This window comes from Zootoca vivipara, chromosome 9, assembly GCF_963506605.1.
Source record: "Zootoca vivipara chromosome 9, rZooViv1.1, whole genome shotgun sequence".
Taxonomy (NCBI): domain Eukaryota; kingdom Metazoa; phylum Chordata; class Lepidosauria; order Squamata; family Lacertidae; genus Zootoca; species Zootoca vivipara.
Genome location: NC_083284.1, coordinates 6,561,726 through 6,581,532, shown reverse-complemented (window position 1 = coordinate 6,581,532; position 19,807 = coordinate 6,561,726). Strand labels below are relative to the sequence as shown.

General features: G+C 47.6%; 1 protein-coding gene across 4 annotated transcripts in view; it reads right to left on the bottom strand.

The window, feature by feature from the left end:
* Nucleotides 1-19,807, bottom strand: part of SMOX (spermine oxidase) — a 55,336-nt gene that overhangs the window by 21,543 nt on the left and 13,986 nt on the right. Inside the window, exon 1 of one of the 4 annotated variants that reach the window (XM_035103060.2) lies at nt 15,789-16,359. The exons of the other annotated variants lie outside the window; for them this stretch is intronic. The gene's annotated coding sequence lies outside the window, so the exon portion shown is untranslated. Of the gene's footprint in view, nt 1-15,788; nt 16,360-19,807 lie in introns of those variants that run through there. 4 annotated transcript variants of the gene reach the window in all.

The window sequence follows — 19,807 nt, the reverse complement described above, 5'->3', positions numbered from 1 at the left end:
TGGGACAAAGATATCACAAGGCTTTCGCCACAGGAGGAGCTGTGTCAGGGCAGCCCCTGGGGCTTGGGGAAAAGTTGCAGGCAATATGAGACGATCCCAGAGACACGTCAGCTGAATAAAGGCTGCAGGGCTAGACACTGGGAGTTCGACTAGAGGACCCTCGGGGTCCCTTCGAGCTCTACAATTCTATGATTCTAAGTAACGTCTTACAGGCATCCCATGTGGATGCTGAAAGTTGCTCGAGACAGAAAGCATGTGGAAGAGAGAAAAGAAGAGCAAAAGAGTCTGCCTCCCAGGTGTGAGGCGAGACACTGCAAAAGCAGAGAGGTGTTAAGAAAATGTTTTCTTTCCCCTTCCTCTCTACCCTCTGCTGTTTTTTCATTGGCCCCTACCTGTTTGTAAAAAAAATTCAAAAGCTATACAAATATATTAAAAAAGGAAACCAGACCACGGCTGGCAGACACATCATGCTTCTGAAATGCCATTTGTGCAATTTCCTGCATCAACCAAATGCGACAGATTTGGGTTGTTTTTAAAGGAGGTGTTTTTACAGCCTGCTTCATCTCACCCATCTTTTACCAACAAAGCTGGAAAGTAATGGAATGAGGCGATCAATACAAGCATTGCACCGAGAACATCAAAGGCCAATTGTATCAGTGAGACAAGCTCTGAGTGCCACAAAGAGATCCTGACATTAAAAGAACCCCAAAAAGAAGTTGTTGCATAAGTACTATCAGAAGCCAAAGGAAGAATTTGAAAGCTTGGACCAGCGAGCTCCTACAATATCAGCATCACCCTGCAGAAAGAACTATGGTGGGGCTTGGCTTCAAAACAAAGGTTTTATCAGGTTGCATTAAAATGCAATATTGTTGTTGAAAGTGATAGCTGAGAACTCATATTTTGAGAGACATTTAAAATGTTTTCAGCATGCCCAGCATGTACAAGGTACACCCACACTGGGTATTTTCCACACAACTAGTTCTGCGTGTTAGTGTGAAACTGTAGAAAGGGGCTTTCAATAAATGGGTCTATAATGAACTTGCAAATCAGCCACTCGCCTGGTTACCTGCGGGAAGTAGGAATCACCTCCAGGCAACCAGGTAGGGAACATTCAGCAAACTGGAAGAAAGTCGGTTCTTTTTTCTCCCCTCTCACCACCTAGGCATTCCATATGCCACAAATGACAAATATAATTAGGGAGGGGGGCTAGCAAGTTCTGTAACCATTTCCCAACTTGCTAAAAGTTCCAGTGTGGCCTGGATAAATTCTATTCTACTATGATTAGATTAGCCGGTACTCAGAGACAATGCTATCAGCTCCATTACTAACAGATAGGCAGGCGCCCAGACTGAAGCGAGTTCAAAGTCTCATCCGACTCTCAATCCTATCCGATGATTCCTATAAGGCCACCTGGAACTTGAACTTGAGAAAACCACCAGGAAAGGAAAAAGCGGAAGAAGTTGTCCAACTAGCCCCCAGACAATATCTGAAGAAGTGTGCATGCACACGAAAGCTCATACCTATGACAAAGTTAGTTGGTCTCTAAGGTGCTACTGGAAGGATTTTTTTTATTTTGAATCAACCCAAGGGTTTGGCTGGGGAGAGGAGGTGTTTTCAAAAGAGGGGGTGTGGAGAAAGGCCAAGGGATGAAAATGCCTCTTTAAAAGTCCAGTGCACCTGCGTAATGGCCTTGTTAGTCTGTGACACAACCACCTACCTATCACGTTTCAAGCACCCTCCATGTGTACAGGCTGGAATTCCCCCTCAATCAGCTGTCAACCAGGAAGAGACTAGAAATCTCCACCAGTTTTCTCCTTTTACTTCCATCGTCCTTGGCTGCTGAAAGACACCACTGGTCCATCTCTCTCCCTTTCTCTGCACATCTTGGGCATGCTACTTCCCGAGCATCTGAAGCACCCCTAGAGTGCTCCAGCACCAGAAGTCCTCCTCTACCTCCCACCTCTTGAGGCTACAACAGACCCACAGACTTTTGAGACCATCCCTAGGGGCCACTGCTTGATGGCAAAGCAGGTGCACTGCATGCAAAACGCCCCTGGTTCAGTCCCTGGAAGCATCTCCGGGAAGGACTGGGAAAGGCCTGTGTCTGAAATCCCAGAGAGCAACTATCAGTCAGTGTAGACATTACTGAGCAAAACAGCCAGATTCCGTATAAGGAAGCTTCCCATTCAAATGTGTTCTATTTCATTTCCCAAAGTGGAAGTCAATTCTTGGGGAGCTTGGTGCTAATTTCCACGCTCATGCTGAAACTGCAGAACTGACATGGCTCCAGCACCAAGGACAATTCAGGGTCCCTGCTTCTATTTTTTCCATTTTTAGCTAACAGTGGCCTGTTGCCTCCTGCAAATCTTCACTTTACAAAAGTGAACCATGGGATTTTTGACCTGCCCTTCCAGCTAGCTCACACCACTTGTGTTCAGGTTTCATCTGCCCAAATGCAGAACACAAACATACAGAGCTAGCTCTACAAATATGACACACACGCATCCTGCTTAGGCAGGTTAGCCCAGGAGCAGCACGGTCCACCCTGTCTGGTGTTATCTTTGAAAAAAAAAAAGCTATTGGAGTGATGAAATCTTGGCGCTTTACGCAGCCAGTTTGCAAAAGGCAAACAGTTCTGGATCTGGCCAGTGCCTGGGTGGATGACTGCCGTGGGAACCCCATATAAGCAGCCTGGAGTTCTGTGATGAAAGAAAGGCAGGATGGGAATGTACTAAGCCATTATCGTCTCACTGGACTTAAAACGCAGGTTGTCTCTTTAGGCAAACAGCACACTGCCTGGAAAAGAACGCCATGTGCTCTCACCAGTGGGCAACAGAAGCGCAGAGAGACATGTAGAATCCTGCCCTGCCCCTCCCTCCTTTTGAAGGCAGCCCTCCAACCTCCAGGAACGACAAATAAAACCTTTTGCAATGTCCCCTTTCCTGGGTTAATTGGCATTCTACGAAGGAAGCCTGGATTAATCCCAGGCACCTGCTATTCTGAACTGCTACAGGCTGTGACTCTTGTCACACAGAACATGCCAGCCAGAATTGTTATATGTAGGATTTTATTAGTTTTCAAAACTTTATTGCGAAGTTAAAATAACAGTAAGAAATATGAAATGAAATAAAGGAGGGGGGGCACAAGGTTCACAGCCATTACCTCATAAAACAAAATACATTCTCAAGAGACTATACAATAAATTACTGTTACAACAAAAACTGACCTGATACAGTGAGAACGCAAAACAAGTGTTGTGAATGCCAAATAAAGTCATATTTCATCACTTGCCATTCCTGTGATTGCGCTGTTATATAGGTAACAAATGGCCTCAAAATCCTATGGATTTTAACAAATGGCCTCAAAACCCTATGGATTTTGCACCCCGAGATACCCTAAGTTTATGAGTCAATTTCTCAGAAATAAAAACAAACGCTACCATGTTGAACCAAATGAGAAAAGCCCAATGACTTGTCCCAGCCCTGTGATATGGTCAAACGAGCAGCTAGGAAAACGATTAGTGAACCTCACCAAAATGCTGGAGAGGGTGCACCTCCACAGGCACATACCTCCGAAACTGACACAGTCTGGGGTCTAAAGGGCTATTGTTTCAGAAATTTCCTTTATTGCCCCTTCCCAAAATTTGTACACGTGTTTGCAAGACCATGACCATATAGCATTTTTAAGGTGCAGGTTTACTCTCAAATGCTTCATAGTAGCCAAACATTGTGACAACCCTGTAATATAAGTCACTAATGCTAAGGATGAGCAATACTGACCAACCCCTGGGTACCAAATGAATTCATGGCAAGCAACCTAGGGAGGCTTAGATCCTGTCTAAAATATACATACCGAGTCGGGGACAGGAGCATATTGAAATTGGAGAATCAAAGAGGCCTGTGCTGCAGTATGGTGCGTCATTTTAAGGGGCGAAACGTAATTTTTGCACATTTCTTAAAATGCACAGGGTCTTAAAAATATGTTTTTAGGTGTGAGGAATTAAAATCTGCTGTTATTTTTGTGACAGGACAACATTTAGCTTAGTAAGTCTATCTTCGATGAAGAAGCACATAAACTGCTTTTGGAAAACCAAAGTTTTAATTTTACCTTCAGAAAATGTCACATAATGGTTGATTGATAAATAAACACAGAAACACACATACATACATAACTGCAAATACTTGGCAATCATTCTTAACGATTTCTATGCAATTTTACACACATCACACTTGCCAAGCAAAACTAAACTATATTAATTTAACCGAAATCTCTTTTGAACTCCCCAAGTCCTGTTAGAACTTTTTAGCGCCCCACATTTGGGGAAATGTGAAAGTTGGAAAAGCCAACATTCCAGAGCAGGTTGCAGAATGCGAGGAACGCGGCGGAAGAGAAGATGCTAGCAGGGTGGCTGTTGGGAACGACAAAGTGTGAAAAGGGCAAGGGAAGCTTCTGTGAACTGAAATTGTTTTGGGTTGTAGATCCGACGCTTTTGAGTTTCAATGCTGGCTGTTTAAGAGGGACAAGCAGTCCATTGTGGAGGATACAACTGTACCAACCCTCCCACAGGGGCGAGTTTTCCAGATGCTTTCAGGCAGGGGTGGGGGGGAAACTGCATTCCCTTCTCGACAAACTTCTGCAGGACATGGGATCATGCAAGTGGGTGGCAGAATTCAAGCTTCAAGGAAAACCCTTCAGATCATTCTCTATGTGACAGTTTGTTTTCCCCATACAGTGGTACCTCGGTTTATGAACACAATTGGTTCCGGAAGTCTGTTCATAAACTGAAGCATTCATAAACTGAAGCGAACTTTCCCATTGAAAGTAATGGAAAATGAATTAATCCGTTCCAGATGGGTCCGCGGTGTTCATAAACTGAAGCGTTCATAAACTGAAGCGAACTTTCCCATTGAAAGTAATGGAAAGTGGATTAATCCGTTCCAGATGGGTCCGCGGAGTACTTAAACTGAAGCGTTCATAAACTGAAGCATGGGTGTAATTGGTTCCGGAAGTCTGTTCATAAACTGAAGCATTCATAAACTGAAGCGAACTTTCCCATTGAAAGTAATGAAAAATGAATTAATCCGTTCCAGATGGGTCCGCGGTGTTCATAAACCGAAAATTCATAAACCGAGGTGTTCATAAACCGAGGTTCCACTGTAGTTACCTACCTACTCAATTTATAGAGCTGCCCCATAGCAAAAGTATTCTAAGAAGGCAGGGTGGTGTAGTGGTTAAGAGTGCCGGACTAGGACCTGGGAGATCAGGGTTCGAATCCCCACTCCTTCAAGATGCTCACTGGGTGACCTTGGGCCAGTCGCGACCTCTTAAGGGTCATTGTAGGGACGTGTTCCCTGGCGGAAAGAGTGGGATATGAATGCAATAAATAAGCTCTTCTGCTTACCTGCTTAAGAAGGATGGATGTGCCATCCAGGTGGAGATGCCAGTCGCCAGCCTGGCATCCAGGTATCTCCACATGGTCACAAATGGACCTGGCGCCTGGGGAATTTCTGGCACTGATAAGATCTGCATGTGGAAGTCCCACCGCTGAGACAGTAAGCAACTTCATTGAGCCGCCTCAAACATAGCTGCCAAGTTTTCCCTTTTCTCGCAAGGAAGCCTATTCAGCATAAGGGAAAATCCCTTTTAAAAAGGGATAACTTGGCAGCTATGGCCTCAAAGGGCTAAGTGGTGGAAATGGCAGGACGTAAAACTGTTTAATAAACACATTCCAACAAGGAAATGTCTTTACAAATGATTTTTTGAGGCAGACCAGCACGATCACAGGAAAAGTGAATCGGGCATGAAATAAATAACAGCTGGGATGGAATATTATGTTACAGCTGATGTGCTGATTATTATTTTTAATGTATTTATTTATTTATTGAAAATGTTTTAAAGCCACCTTTTATCAATAATACATGATATCAGGGTGGGATGCAATCATAAAATTCTAAAACCAAAAACACAGTCAATATAAACACAGATAAAAAAGAGCCGGTAAAAATAACAGGCTGTTTATATAAATATCAGGAGCTTTATCTGCTTATCTGTTTTCCTGCTGATTTAATTGATGTTTGACTGTTTTCCCAGCCTGGAACATTCAGACACAGGATGTTGAAATTCAACTGTAAGCTTGTCAGGGCAGGGCTCTATTTGTCTTATCTGTGGTAAAGCGCCATGTACTGTCTTGGCTCCCACCCAATACATGCAGAAAAAACTCTTACTTGGAAGTAAGAAAGATCATTGTTCAGGCAGTTGCAGCACTCAGGAATCACAATTAAGGAGTTCAACAGAAGAGCAAGATGCTAGGGATGGGACGGTAGCAATGAAAACGTCCCAGCAAGTTGCTCTTCCCTCCTGCCAAGCTTTCAAAGATGAGACACAGTGCATCCACTTGCAAGATCTCTCATTCTCCTTGTGGGAATATCGGGATTGCAAGGCCACATGCTATTGGGGCATGTGGGTCTGCTCCCACCTGCAAAGATGGCGCGTGGTTCTGGGGAACAAGACTACACTCTCTGGCTCAGGCTCCTAGTCAGTCACTGCCACCTCCTGATCAGCCTCCCCTCTTGGCTGATCAAAGCCGTCCCCGACCTCCACTGAGTAAGGGGAGAGCTGGCATCCCTGCTCCTCCTCCTCCAACTTAGGTTCCTACAATTCAGCCCTGTTAATTCTTCCCCACAGCATCATAGTTTGCCAACCAAGCCCAAACCCAACAGCACTATGGGGCTCGTGACCAGCATTTGAAATCTGCCAGGCGCATTTTGCACCCGGCTATCAACCACTTGTGACCAAGTGAAGATGCCCAGGTGTCAGGATGGCGCCTGACGTCTCCACCATCTGGAGGTGCGTGCCTGGGGGTCCTTGGATCGTGCCTGTTTTCACACGCTAACAACACATCCTTTAGAATTCTATCTGTGGTATTTTAGCTGCACAATCAGAATGAATTTCAGGAACCCAAATTCGTATTGAAAAATACAACTTTCAAGCTGTCTGGCCCTGTATGGCAACTAGACGTTCTGTTTTGGTGACTGCAACCTTGGTTTAAGGAGCTATTTGGCACCTAGCTTATATATCTGAGTTTCTAACACTGCTCGTGGCATGGATTACACTGCAAACCAGATTAAAATCGCACTTACATCGTATGACATGTTCACACCATACAGTTTTGCAGACCTCCTGTTTGCCTAACCTTCCTCACTTCAACACACACAGGCACACAATCATTTTGCCATCTCTTGGACTCTTGCTGCAAAGGCCCCCAAAGCTTCTTGCTGCTTCCAAGTAGAAGGTGGCACGTCTCAGCTGCCATGAAACACTTTCTAGCTAACAGAATAATAAGCTCATCAGCCAGGGATGGTGTCAGCTTCTAGGAAGCCTTTGGGCATCTCTGCCTAAGAGGGCCCCATAAGCCGTCCAGATGTGGCAGAGCCTAAAGGCACATGCAAACTCAGAGAGTGCCCCAAAAGTGTTCTCTTGAAGAACACAAAGAGGATTTGGAGATGCCCCTCACATGTGGGGCCTTGCCAGACTGGTACTAGAGTCAAGCAAGAATCAAGAACACAAGAATCAAGAATGCTCTTGGGGAGTGGGTCCCTTAACTGCTGGGGGAGGTCCCAACAGATGCCCAACTCTGCCAACCTCTGGCACCAGACGCCACACAGGCAGCTTCTCCCACCAGCACTCACTACTTGAAAGGAGCAAGGGAGAGAGGAAATGAATAAATTCTGGGCTGAAGAACGATTAATATGTTGATCAAAGCCTTGCAGATTCCCACCACTGCTCTCCAACTAGTTTCACTAGTGCCATGCTCCTGGGGCAAAACGAACTTGTTCCTAGCCAAATCACCATGAGGCGACTTTCAAATCCAACGCACGCATACATGAAACCCCAGCGAAGTTGTTGACAAGCAGAAGTTTATTTAACAAGCCACCAAGCGTGTTGGCATAAGGTCTGAACGCTTCTGACTACGAGGGTGGAATTGATTGCTACCATATGGGCAGAGCATATTACCTGCCAAGGGGCACTTCCAAAACACTGCTCAGAACAGGCAGAAGCCTCCAAACACTCAAATTAAGGCATGTTCTGCCAGGTAAAGAGGCATGAATCATGTCTTTGGAGAATTCAAATAACCCCCCCCCCTTCCCATCGCTGGGCATGCTCTACAAGGGCTCTCGGATCTCAGAAAACGACGATATGTAAGTGGCCCAAGTTAGAGGAACCTCTGGCAAAGGGGCACATATGAGGGCCAACAACTGGGTTCACAGCCCGGTCACTTAGCAGCAAAAGTGGAGCTCATTATCCAGTCCAGCTGGGGATTAGGAAGACGAGAGAAAGAGGCAGGAGTGCAGTCGAAATCCAAAAAGGGGGGGGGGGGTGTCACGGTAAGAAAAGGAAACAGAACTGGAGAGATCACCTCAGGCAAAAGCGGAGGAGCAGGCATGGCTTGCTTCCACTGTTTGTCCTGCTCAGAGTAGATTCAGGAATCACAAGACAGAGAAACCAGTAGGAGAACACTTCAATCTCCCAGGACATTCTATACAAGATCTCAAAGTAGCTGTCTTATTACAAAAGAATTTCAGAAATAGACTGGAAAGAGAAGTTGCTGAATTGCAACTTATTACCAAACTTAAAACCATGGAGAGACCTGGTCTGAATAGAGACATTGAAGGAGGAGAGCGCAAAATATGGTCTGAAGCTGAACATCAAAAAAACTAAGATCATGGCCACTGGTCCCATCACCTCCTGGCAAATAGAAGGGGAAGAAATGGAGGCAGTGAGAGATTTTACTTTCTTGGGTTCCATGATCACTGCAGATGGTGACAGCAGTCACGAAATTAGAAGACGCCTGCTTCTTGGGAGAAAAGCAATGACAAACCTAGACAACATCTTAAAAAGCAGAGACATCACCTTGCCTACAATGGTCCATATAGTTAAAGCTATGGTTTTCCCTGTAGTGATGTATGGAAGTGAGAGCTGGACCATAAAGAAGGCTGATCGCCGAAGAATTGATGCTTTTGAATTACTGTATGGTGCTGGAGGAGACTCTTGAGAGTCCCATGGACTGCAAGAAGATCAAACCTATCCATTCTGAAGGAAATCAGCCCTGAGTGCTCACTGGAAGGACAGATCGTGAAGCTGAGGCTCCAATACTTTGGCCACCTCATGAGAAGAGAAGACTCCCTGGAAAAGACCCTGATGTTAGGAAAGATGGAGGGCACAAGAAGAAGGGGACGACAGAGGATGAGATGGTTGGACAGTGTTCTCGAGGCCACCAACATGAGTTTGACGAAACTGCTGGAGGCAGTGGAAGACAGGAGCGCCTGGCGTGCTCTGGTCTATGGGGGTCACGAAGAGTCGGACACGACTAAACGACTAAACAACAACAAATTCTTATCTCATTATACATGATAAAGCTATTTTTAGCCATCTCACCCCTTGCTTTTTCCTGGAAGACCAATTGCAGTGGTTTATAGTCGTCCACAGGTTTACCACTCCTATCAGCCAATCACCCATTCCCACCACCCTTCTGAGTAATACCCCTCCCCACCCTCTCACTATATATAAGGGTCTGGTGACTTCTGTTTCAGTGTATCTGAAGAAGTGTGCATGCACACGAAAACTCATACCAATGACAAACTTAGTTGGTCTTTAAGGTGCTACTGGAAGGAAATTTTGTTTGTTTGTTTCGACTGATAAAGCGATGGCTTTAGCACAATACAGACTTCCACCCATCAACTCCACCCCATCTATCAGCAACTGGTGAGTCGGAACCTAATGAAAGGTTGATGCCATCACCATTCTCCTTTGTTTAAGTCATTTCAAAGAGAAGGATAAAGACAGGAGTGAGCAGAAGAGGGGGTGAAATGCACAGAGGGAAAAGGAGACCAAAATGAGAGGATAGCTTATTCTGCAAGAGGGGTACCCAAAATGGTCCTCCCCAGTTGTTTTGGACTTCAACTCCCAGCATCCCAGATGATTGGCTATGTTGAGTGGGACTGATGGGAGCTTTCGGAGGACATTGCATTGGCTACCCCTGTTCTACAGACCAGGTCGTCTGAGGTCTGAAAACACCCCCTGGTCTATAATGCATTATTAGAAGAAGTCGTGTTTCAAAGGAAGGAACACTGGAGCAAGTTGGCTCTCAGTGAATGTGGTGGCCTTTTCTTTGGCCTCTTCCTGGCCAACCATTCTGACCCGCCTTGTTTTGAGCAGTAAACCATAGAAACGCTGACCCAAAAGAGAATGGGCGACTTTCCCTGGGGTCAAGTTCCTTATTATTTCTTAAAAGGGAGGGGGAATTTGCACATAAACAAAGTCTTTCCAGTTGGACATTTTGCTCTCTCTTTTTTAAAAGACTCAGGAGGAAGCAAAGTCTGCTAGTCTATAAAAGGACTTTTTGTCGTCCTTCACAACCTTCTCTAGGAAAATGAAAGGTGGCAAAGGGACCACAGGGCTGTGACATGATACTCTTTCCTTTGCCAGCATCACCCCGAGGAGAAAGGAGAGGGAGTCAAAGACCAGCCTTTTCCACAGGCTGGTTTTGGGACTGGCAGCAATTCTCAAGTAAACCCTTTTTTTAAAAAAACGGCAGCGTCCAAAACTGCTTAGCTCGGCAATGCTGAATTGTGCTGCTTGTTTGCGCAGTCATTTAAATTTTAAAACGAACCGTTGCTGCTCAACGTTGTGACTCAGCTGAAAATAAAAGGCAGGGACAAATGTGAAATCAGCTGGGTGTGAGGAAGAAGCGAGGCGGGTGGGGTTCACAAGATGCTTGGTGTCTGGAAACCAGCAAGAGGAAACGGCAGGTGCCAACACACACACAGCTGTCGCACGGAACACTTTCTTCAGAACTGCTGGAGATCACGTTTTCCCAACGCTCTAATCACAATATTTACTGGGAATGTGCCATTCCTTTTCCCAGGCCAGTCAGCACATCCATCGCTATTCAGGAGAGCGTGCAGAGCCCGAAGTCTCCCAGGCACGTATTCCAAGAGTGCTAAGAACATTAGAAGAGTCCTGCTGGGTTGCAGCAAAGTTCCATCAAATCCAGATTTGTATTTGCAACAGAAACTGGGCAGGTGCCACCTAGAAGCTCTTCCCTGTTACTGGCTCCCAACATTGTCAACAATTTAAGAAGGAAATTGACAAGCTAGAACAGGCATCCCCAAACATCGGCCCTCCAGATGTTTTGGCCTACAACTCCCATGATCCCTAGCTAACAGGACCAGTGGTCAGGGATGATGGAAATTGTAGTCCAAAACATCTGGAGGGCCGAAGTTTGGGGATGCCTGAGCTAGAACATGTGCAGAGGAGGGCAATCAAGATGATCAAGGGGCTGGAAACCAAGCCTTATGAGGAATGGTTGAAGGAGTTGGGTATGTTTAGCCTGGAAAAGATGAGACTGAGAGGAGATATTGGAGCCATCTTCAAATATCTCAAAGGCTGTCATATAGAAGAGGGAACAAGCTTGTTTTCTCCTGCTCTGGAGCGTAGGACCCGAACCAATGGCTTCAAGTGACAAGAACGGAGATTCCAACTAAACATCAGGAAGAACTTTCTGACAGTAAGAGCTGCTCAACAGTGGAACAGACTCCCTCAAAAGGTTCTGGACTTCCCTTCCTTGGAGGTTTTTAAGCAGAGGTTGGGGGCCATCTAGTTGATGATCTAGTTGAGATTCCTGCATTCTATGATTCTATGTTGCACTTAGGGCAATGGTTCTCATCAGATGTGGCGCACCCCACTGGTGCGGCAGGAGAGGATGGCAAGTGTGTGGGGGGGGGGGAGATTCAAGGACATTCTACAGAACATTTAAACATTTCAGTATAGTATAGCATAGTATTAAAAAATATAATTGCAGACTATGAATAGGTATCTTTTTCAAAATGAAAGCAAGAGCATCAAATGATACTGAGGACAGTCCTAGTTGTATTTTCCAGTGTATTTCTTATCAATTAAAAAATCGGTGTGGCACAGGCAAATTTTTATTCTGAAAGTGCAGCCTAGAGGAAAAAAAGTCTGAGAACCACTGACTTAGCGGTATACCGCCTCTTGAGCACTGGACTTCCTTGAGTGACAACAGTTAATCGACTTATCCTCCATGATTTGTCCCAACCTTTTTTCCAAAGCCATCTAAGCTGGCGGCCGATCCTGACACCTTGCAGCAGAAAACCCCAGAAGTTAAGTACAGGTGAGTTCTTCCTTGGGAGCTTACAATAAGCAATCATTCACACAAATGCCTTATTCGAACCGTTTTATGATCACTTTAAGTTTTGTTTCCGGGTGTGTGTTTTTAATTTGCATTTTTCTTTTTTGGTTATTTTAGAAGCACAGATCTCTCCAAGTGTATTGCTCCAGCGGGCAATGCCGCCCCAACTTGGCACACGCAAATGTCTGACCGTTTCATGCGACCTTTTCTTTCCTTTTTCATTTTATTTTTCAAGCTGTTTGCATCCCTACTCAGGTGCTGGAGCACTCTTACCCTGATTTTTCCTTTTTTTAAAGAGATGGTGTGCAGAAAAATACGAGTAGAGCTCTCCGCTGTCGAGCCACAGCACACAACCATCCATCATGCTGCAATGGACCGTGGATACTGCTCTCCCAGCACTGGAACACACCCAGGTTCACATGTAGCACAGAGGAAAAGATCCAGGAATTTTATATCACCTGTTCCAAGACAAATTTAAAGACAGACACCACCGAACACCAAGCAGATGAACAGGCTTCTCAGCTGCTGCGTGGCAGCCTTGAAAGATCAAGAGGAAACAAGTGCAGCCTCAAACGAAATTAAACCATTACACCAATCCATTCTTCAAAGCCACCTTTGAACTGAGATCCAGATGCTTTCTGTGCTATGAAGGGAGGGGATTTGCAGGAGGGGAGAAGAGTGAGCCTCATGTGGACTTAGATACTCAGCTATGCCGTTTGCATGTTTTGCAGGTGGCCAAACTGAGCAGCAGGGATTGTGAAAGAGTTAAGAGTAGCACTGCATTGTGGTTTGGATGTGGGCGGGTGGCAGATCAGTGAGGGAGCACATGCTGTGTATGTGCAGAAGGTCCCATGTTCAATCCCTGGCCTCTCCAGTTTAAGAGGACCACAGTAGCAGACCTCTGGAGACTCTGGAAAGCCACTGCCAGGCACAGCTCAGCAGAATTCCCAGACTCGTTTCCCTCCAGATGTTCTGCACTACAACACCCAGCATGCCTCAGCAAGCAACTCTGCTGGCTGGGACTATTGGGAGTTGCGGTCCAATGCACCAGGTTGGGGAAGGCTAGGTAGACAATACTGGGCCAGATGGACCAGCAATCAGGCCCCATCTGCACTATACATTTAAAGCAGCATCATACCACAATAAACAGTCATGGGTTCCCCCAAAGAATCCTGGCAACAGTAATCTGTTGAGTGCTATTAGGAGACCCCTGTTCTGCTCAGACAGCTACAATTCCCAAAGCAGTTTAACTATCAACCCCTCTTCCAAGGGAACTCATGCTCACATAGTGTGCATGAGATGGGCTGCAACAAGAACTATGGGTAGCACAAACATTAATGCAGGGTTTGGCAAGCAACTGATTCAGTTTCCTCCCTCTTGGGTACTGCAGAGCAGGACAGGTGCAGTAATACACCAGCTAGCACAGCCCCGAACCAATTCTCAAGTAATAAAAGCCTAGATGGAAAGGTAAATGTTATGTACTGAGCTGAATCCTAGAACAATAGGATCCAAAATGCAGCAGTCTGATTGGTTTGCAGGAGCCACCCAATCCAGGTCCAGGTGGAATCTGCAACCTGATTGGCCTACAGGTGCAGCCCTGAAGTAGCCAATCACGCAAGGCCCGTTGTGTAAATAATGTATATAAGCAGACGTTTTGGGGAAAGAGCCATTCTTCTCTTCTTCTCCTTTGCTACTACAAGCTGAATAAAGAGCATGAAATTCGCTTTTGACTCCGAGTATATTTCAGTAAATGTTATGACATCTGATTACCATGACGTAACAGCAGTCATTGTAGATTTTGCCTTGGAGCAATGCTTCATCACAGCATTAACAGATGAATATTAAGGGCCAGGACAAGAGGTCTCTGTTTCTTAATACAAAAACCTTTTCTTCATTCAGAATATTCTACAAAGGGCTCACCTTTCCCCATCTCCAAGCTGGAGACAATAGAACCTAGTAGGTATATACAAAGAAACTGCAGTTTAGAGACTTGAGGCAAGTGGAGAAGGGCTTTGACTTTCTGGGGGAGTGCCTTGGTAGGGACTCTGAAGTGCAGCAGTGAATCTGCTGTAGGGAGTGCTTAAACTACCTCGTCCACCTATGCTCAGCTTGTATTTTTATGGTTAAAAACGCAACTATTACGGAAGCACCTTAGAGCTCCAGTCGGGCTAGCTCAGTCAGTAGAGCATAATCTCAGGGTCATGGGTTTGAGCCTCACCTTTGGGCAAAATATTCCTGCATTGTAGGGGTTTGGACTAGATGGTCCTCGGACCCAACTCTGCAATTCTATGATTCCGTTATCTCTCCCTCCGGAAGAAACTAAATTAGCTTAAGCACTGTGCCCCTAAAATGTCACACTCTCTGGGGAAGAGTAGTGTGTGTAACAGTGCCTTGGCATAATTATTATTATTATTGTCAGGGGGCCTTCCTACAGGGAGCCTCCTTCCCTCTTGCTGACCAGCACTTCGCCCAGTGAAAGCAGCAGCAGTGGGTCAGGTAAGGGGAATCAGGAAGGGCTCAGCGATGTTGGAGAGCCCCTGTGCCACCAGGACCAAGAGGCAGCCCCTTCCGGAGCCTGAATTAAGGCGTGCCACCAAATATAAGGTCGGGAAGAGGCGTTTCGGGGTGCCAAACTCTTATGCTGGTCCCGTAGCTGGAAATGTCCACTCCCAGATTCTGAGAGTGACTGAGAGTTCATGTTTTTGCTATCTTTGCACTGTAAATACTATGCACAATAAAACTCTTAAAGACAGAGCAGACTCTGACATTGTTACTCAAGAGTAGCCGCAACAGCACCCTTACAATTATTATTATTATTCATTGCAACTTACAAAAAAAAAGTATGCACACATACCAAAATTTCCTACAATCACAGGTAACCCTTAGACATGTCATTACAACGCAACTCTTAAGCTCCCAGACTCACGAGTCACAATCCCTGCACCAAGCAAGATTCTCTTAATGTTTCTGGGCAGGTTTCTAAAACACAAAGTGTTGTGGTTTTTGTGTGTGTGAATCACTGCAGAGAAAAACCTAAAGAAGCACTTGTGCATGTGTTTGAAGCTTTTGGTGAACTCCTCCAGGCTGCAGCAATCAGGTTGGAACCAGATTTAACCATGCTTACAGCAGACCCACCGAGATCAGGGGGATTTAAGTCAGGGGTGACTATGCTCAATCCCACGGATTTCAACAGGCCAACTCATATGACTAAACTTCGGTACAACCCATTGTTTCAAAGGTCTCAGGCTTTTTCTACAAGTATAGCTGAGCATGAGAAAACGAAGGAGCTTCCAAGAGAACATATAGCAGAAAGTGACAAGGGCCCATCCGTTAATTGCAACTCTATAAGAAATTCCAAAGTTGCAATATGCGGCAGGGCAGGGCTGTCATGCCCCAACCTGCAACTTTCCCCGACATCCCAAGTTCTGCAGGGATATGTAGCTCGGAACTTCCACTCCGACCCTCCTTCCAAGTCACCTTCTCGACGTACACCCTAAATAAAAGCATGCATAGGGGAAGTCAGACCAAGAAGTCAGACCCACAGGTTTCCATCTATTTAACAGGCATAGCCCTACCTTACCTCACAGAGATGTTCTGAAGAGAAGCGAGAGAAAGAGCATCAGCCTGCACATTGCATTTCTAATGGGAAACGTTTTTGGCAAACTTCGCTGCGCTGCCAAAAGCCAAGCAGTTGCTGTTTTCCCTTCCCCGGAAAAATGCGCTCTGCTTTGAAGACAACTTGTCTTCCGACACAGCGGCTTCTTATGCCCTCAGAAACAGTTCCTCATTGTAAATACACTGGGGGTGGATGTTATCTGATTATGCAATCATATCTGATCAAAACCCTGCTAAATTCTTGGCTTGCAACCACATTACTTGGCAATACATCCCATGTGTTAATTAGGTTATTTCCTTTTGGCATTTTTGAACTTGCATTTTAATACCAACTGTTGTACGCTAAACAGGGCTCTGTTTTGTTCCCCTGCCTTTTATTGTCCCCTCTTAAGAGTAACCAAAAAGCTTCTCAACTTCTCCTTTTGTTCATGCTCAATGTTCTTAGAAAGGAGTTATGAAGCGCTACAAAAAGCAATGACTTCTAGATTCTAGTGCAATCAGATCTTTACAAGCCTTGGAATGCACCACTGATTTTTTAAAGTGAAATATACTCGGAGTCGAGAGTGAATTTCATGCTCTTTATTCAGCTCATATTCATCAAGGAGAAGAAGAGAAGACGAATGGCTCTTTTCCCAAAACCATCTGCTTATATACATTATTTACACAATGGGCCTTGCGTGATTGGCTACTTCAGGGCTACACCTGTGGGCCAATTATATTGTGGATTGACTTCTGCCTGCAGCCTGATTGGCTGCTCCTACAGGCCAATCAGGTAGCAGATTCACTTCTGCCAGCCGCCTGATTGGCTGCTCCATCAGGCCAATCAGGTTGCGGATTCACTTCCACCTGGAGTTGGATTGGGTAGCTCCCGCTGATTCTGAATCCTATTGTTCTAGGATTCAGCTCAGTACATAACACCCCTCCCCTCTAAGTTCCAGTCCTGCCCGGGAAGTTGCATTCGTAGTCCCCAAGGTCTGCTGGCCGCCTCCGTGTGCGTTGTGGCCTGGGGTGTTCCTTGGTCAGGGGTTCTGGTTCTGGCTCGTGTTCCGAGGCTGCTGGCTGTGCCGGGGCTGTCTGGTCTGGCGCCACTGAACCACTAGGTTGTGACTCTGGTTCCGGTGTCCTTCCAGCCTCGGGGCGCCCCTCTGTGCCTACTGCTTCTGCTTCCCCTGCCTACCCCTCTCGCTCTACAGGCCTCACTGCCCTGCTGTCCCCTTGGGACCCCTCTGTCCCGCTCTCCTCCTGGGTTCCTCCTGGGAATCGTCGCCGTAGCTGGTCGCAGTGGCGGCGCCAACATTGCCCCCCTTCCGTTAGTACCTCGTACGACACGGGACCGGTCACCTTGGTGACTGTGGCGGGTACCCATGCTGGGCCTGCCCCAAAATTCTTTGCATACACTGGGTCCTGGGCCACAAATGTCCGGGGGTTCCTGCCTTTCCCCACCACTACCTCATCCTGAGCTCTGTCGGGGTGAAGTCGGTCCAGTCTAGTTGCAAGGCGCCGGCCCATGAGTAGTTCAGCTGGGCTCCGGCCCGTCGTTGTGCTTGGGGTGCTGTGCTGTGCTAGAAGAAATGCGGCAAGGCGGTATTCCCAGTCCCCTTGTGTTATGCGGCGGAGGCTGTCCTTGGTGGTCCGCACCATGCGCTCCGCTTGGCCATTGGTGGCAGGGTGGAATGGTGCTGAGCGGATGTGGCGGATGGCGTTCTGCGCTGTGAAGGTCTGGAACTCCTCTGACGTGAATGCGGTTCCATTGTCCGAGACGAGGGTGTCAGGGAGCCCGTGGGTTGCAAACAGCTTACGTAGTACCCGGATGGCTGCCGCCGTAGAAGTGGACGGTACCAGTGCGACCTCCAGCCATTTGGTGTAGGAATCCACCACTATGAAGAATGTTTTTCCCTGGAAGGGGCCAGCGAAGTCCACGTGCAAGCGTGACCATGGATGTCGGGCGGACTCCCAGGGCTGGACTGGGGCCCTTGGGGGATCCGGGCGGGATTCTTGGCAGGTCTGGCAGTGTTGGACCCAGGCCTCTATCTCTCTGTCAATCCCCGGCCACCACACATAACTCCTGGCAAGGGCCTTCATCCTCACAACCCCTGGGTGTGTCTCGTGTAGGGCTGTGAGGACCCTTTTACGGAGGGGCTGGGGAACAACGACCCTGCTTCCCCATAACAGGCACCCCTTGTGGGCCGACAGTTCATGTTTGCGGTTTGTGTAGCCAGCGAATTCTGGCCCGGGGCTGCTGCTGGGCCATCCTCGCCACACCCAGTCCAGGACCCGGGAGATGACCCTATCTTTTGTGGAATGGTGCGCAACTTCTTGTGCCTGAATGGGTCGGTCGGGAAGCAGCTCCAGGGTCATAACCTCTTGCGCAGGCGCTGGGTCGGGGCCTGTTTCTGGTAGTGGTAGCCTGCTGAGTGCGTCTGCGTGGCCCATCGCCTTCCCAGGGCGGTGGATTAGTGCATACTGGTAGCCGGCAAGGAAAATTGACCACCTGAGGACACGTGGAGACAACACTTGGGGGGTCTGCTTCTCGGGGGCAAACAGGCCAAGCAACGGCTTGTGGTCAGTCACTATGGTAAAGGGCCGCCCGTACAAGAAATCATGGAATTTTTTTACGCCCTTCACGATTGCCAGACCCTCCTTGTCAATCTGTGAGTAGTTTCGTTCGGCTGCAGCAAGCGTCTGGGAGAAGTATGCCACCGGCACCTCTCTTCCATCCGGGAGTTGGTGTCCCAGGACAGCGCCGATGCCATAGGGAGAGGCGTCGCATGCCAGCACCACTGGCAGCCTCTCGTCGAAGTGTGCCAAGACCGAGTTCGAGACGAGCAAGTCCTTGACTGCCTGGAATGCGGCCCTTTGTCGCTGGCCCCACACCCAAGGGGCCCTTTTATCTAGGAGTCTGTGTAGGGGCTCCGCTACCGCTGCCTTATGGGGAAGGAAGGCATGGTAAAAGTTCAATAGTCCCAAGAATGACTGAAGTTCGGGCTTGCTCTTGGGCGCTGGGGCCTCACAAATGGCCCGTACCTTGTCACCGGTTGGATGGACCCCTTCTGCGTCCACCTTAAATCCCAGAAAGTCCACCTGCGGCACTCCCAGTAAACACTTTTCCCGCTTCACCTTGAGGCCCGCCGTCTGGAAACGGTGCAGGACGGAGCGGAGGCGGTCCTCAAATTCCTCTGGTGTGGGCCCGGCGATCAGTACATCATCGAAGAAGGGGGTGACGCCAGGAATCCCTTTAAGGAGAGAGTCCATTAGATTCTGGAATATGCCTGGTGCCACGCTAACGCCAAATTGCAGCCGCTTTACTCTGAATGCCCCTCTGTGCGTCACAATCGTCTGAGCCTCTGCTGTGGCTTCGTCCACAGGCAACTGTTGATACGCTTGGGCCAAGTCCAGTTTGCCAAAGATTTTTGACCCAGCCAGGGTGGCGAGGACATGGCTGACCACTGGCACTGGGTATGCATGGGCCGTGAGAGCCTTGTTTATGGTGCATTTGTAGTCTGCACAGATGCGGACCGAACCGTTAGGCTTGACGGGTGTGACAATTGGAGTTTCCCAGGGGGCGTTGGGCACCGGCTCCAGCACTCCTTGCTCCACGAGCCGGTCCAATTCCTCGTCTATGCGGGGTTTCAGGGCGAACGGGACCCGGCGGGCCTTGTGCCTGATGGGTCGTACAGTGGGGTCTAGCTGTAGGGCAATGGGGGGTCCTGTATATCGTCCCAATGCCCCATCGAAAACCCCTGGAAACTCTTTGCATATGGCGTCCACGTCCACTTGTAAGCTAGTGCGGTTCACCCCGGTAACGGCTAGCCCCAGAGGTCCAAACCATGCCAGTCCCAGTAAGCTAACGTAGGGGCCCTTAACTACCAGCAAGTCCAATTGTTGCTTTCGCCCTCGATATTGCACCCTGAAGGTCCCCACCCCCATTGTAGGGACCTTACGTTTCTGGAAGTCCCGGAGGGTGAATGGGGCCGGCCTTAGTTT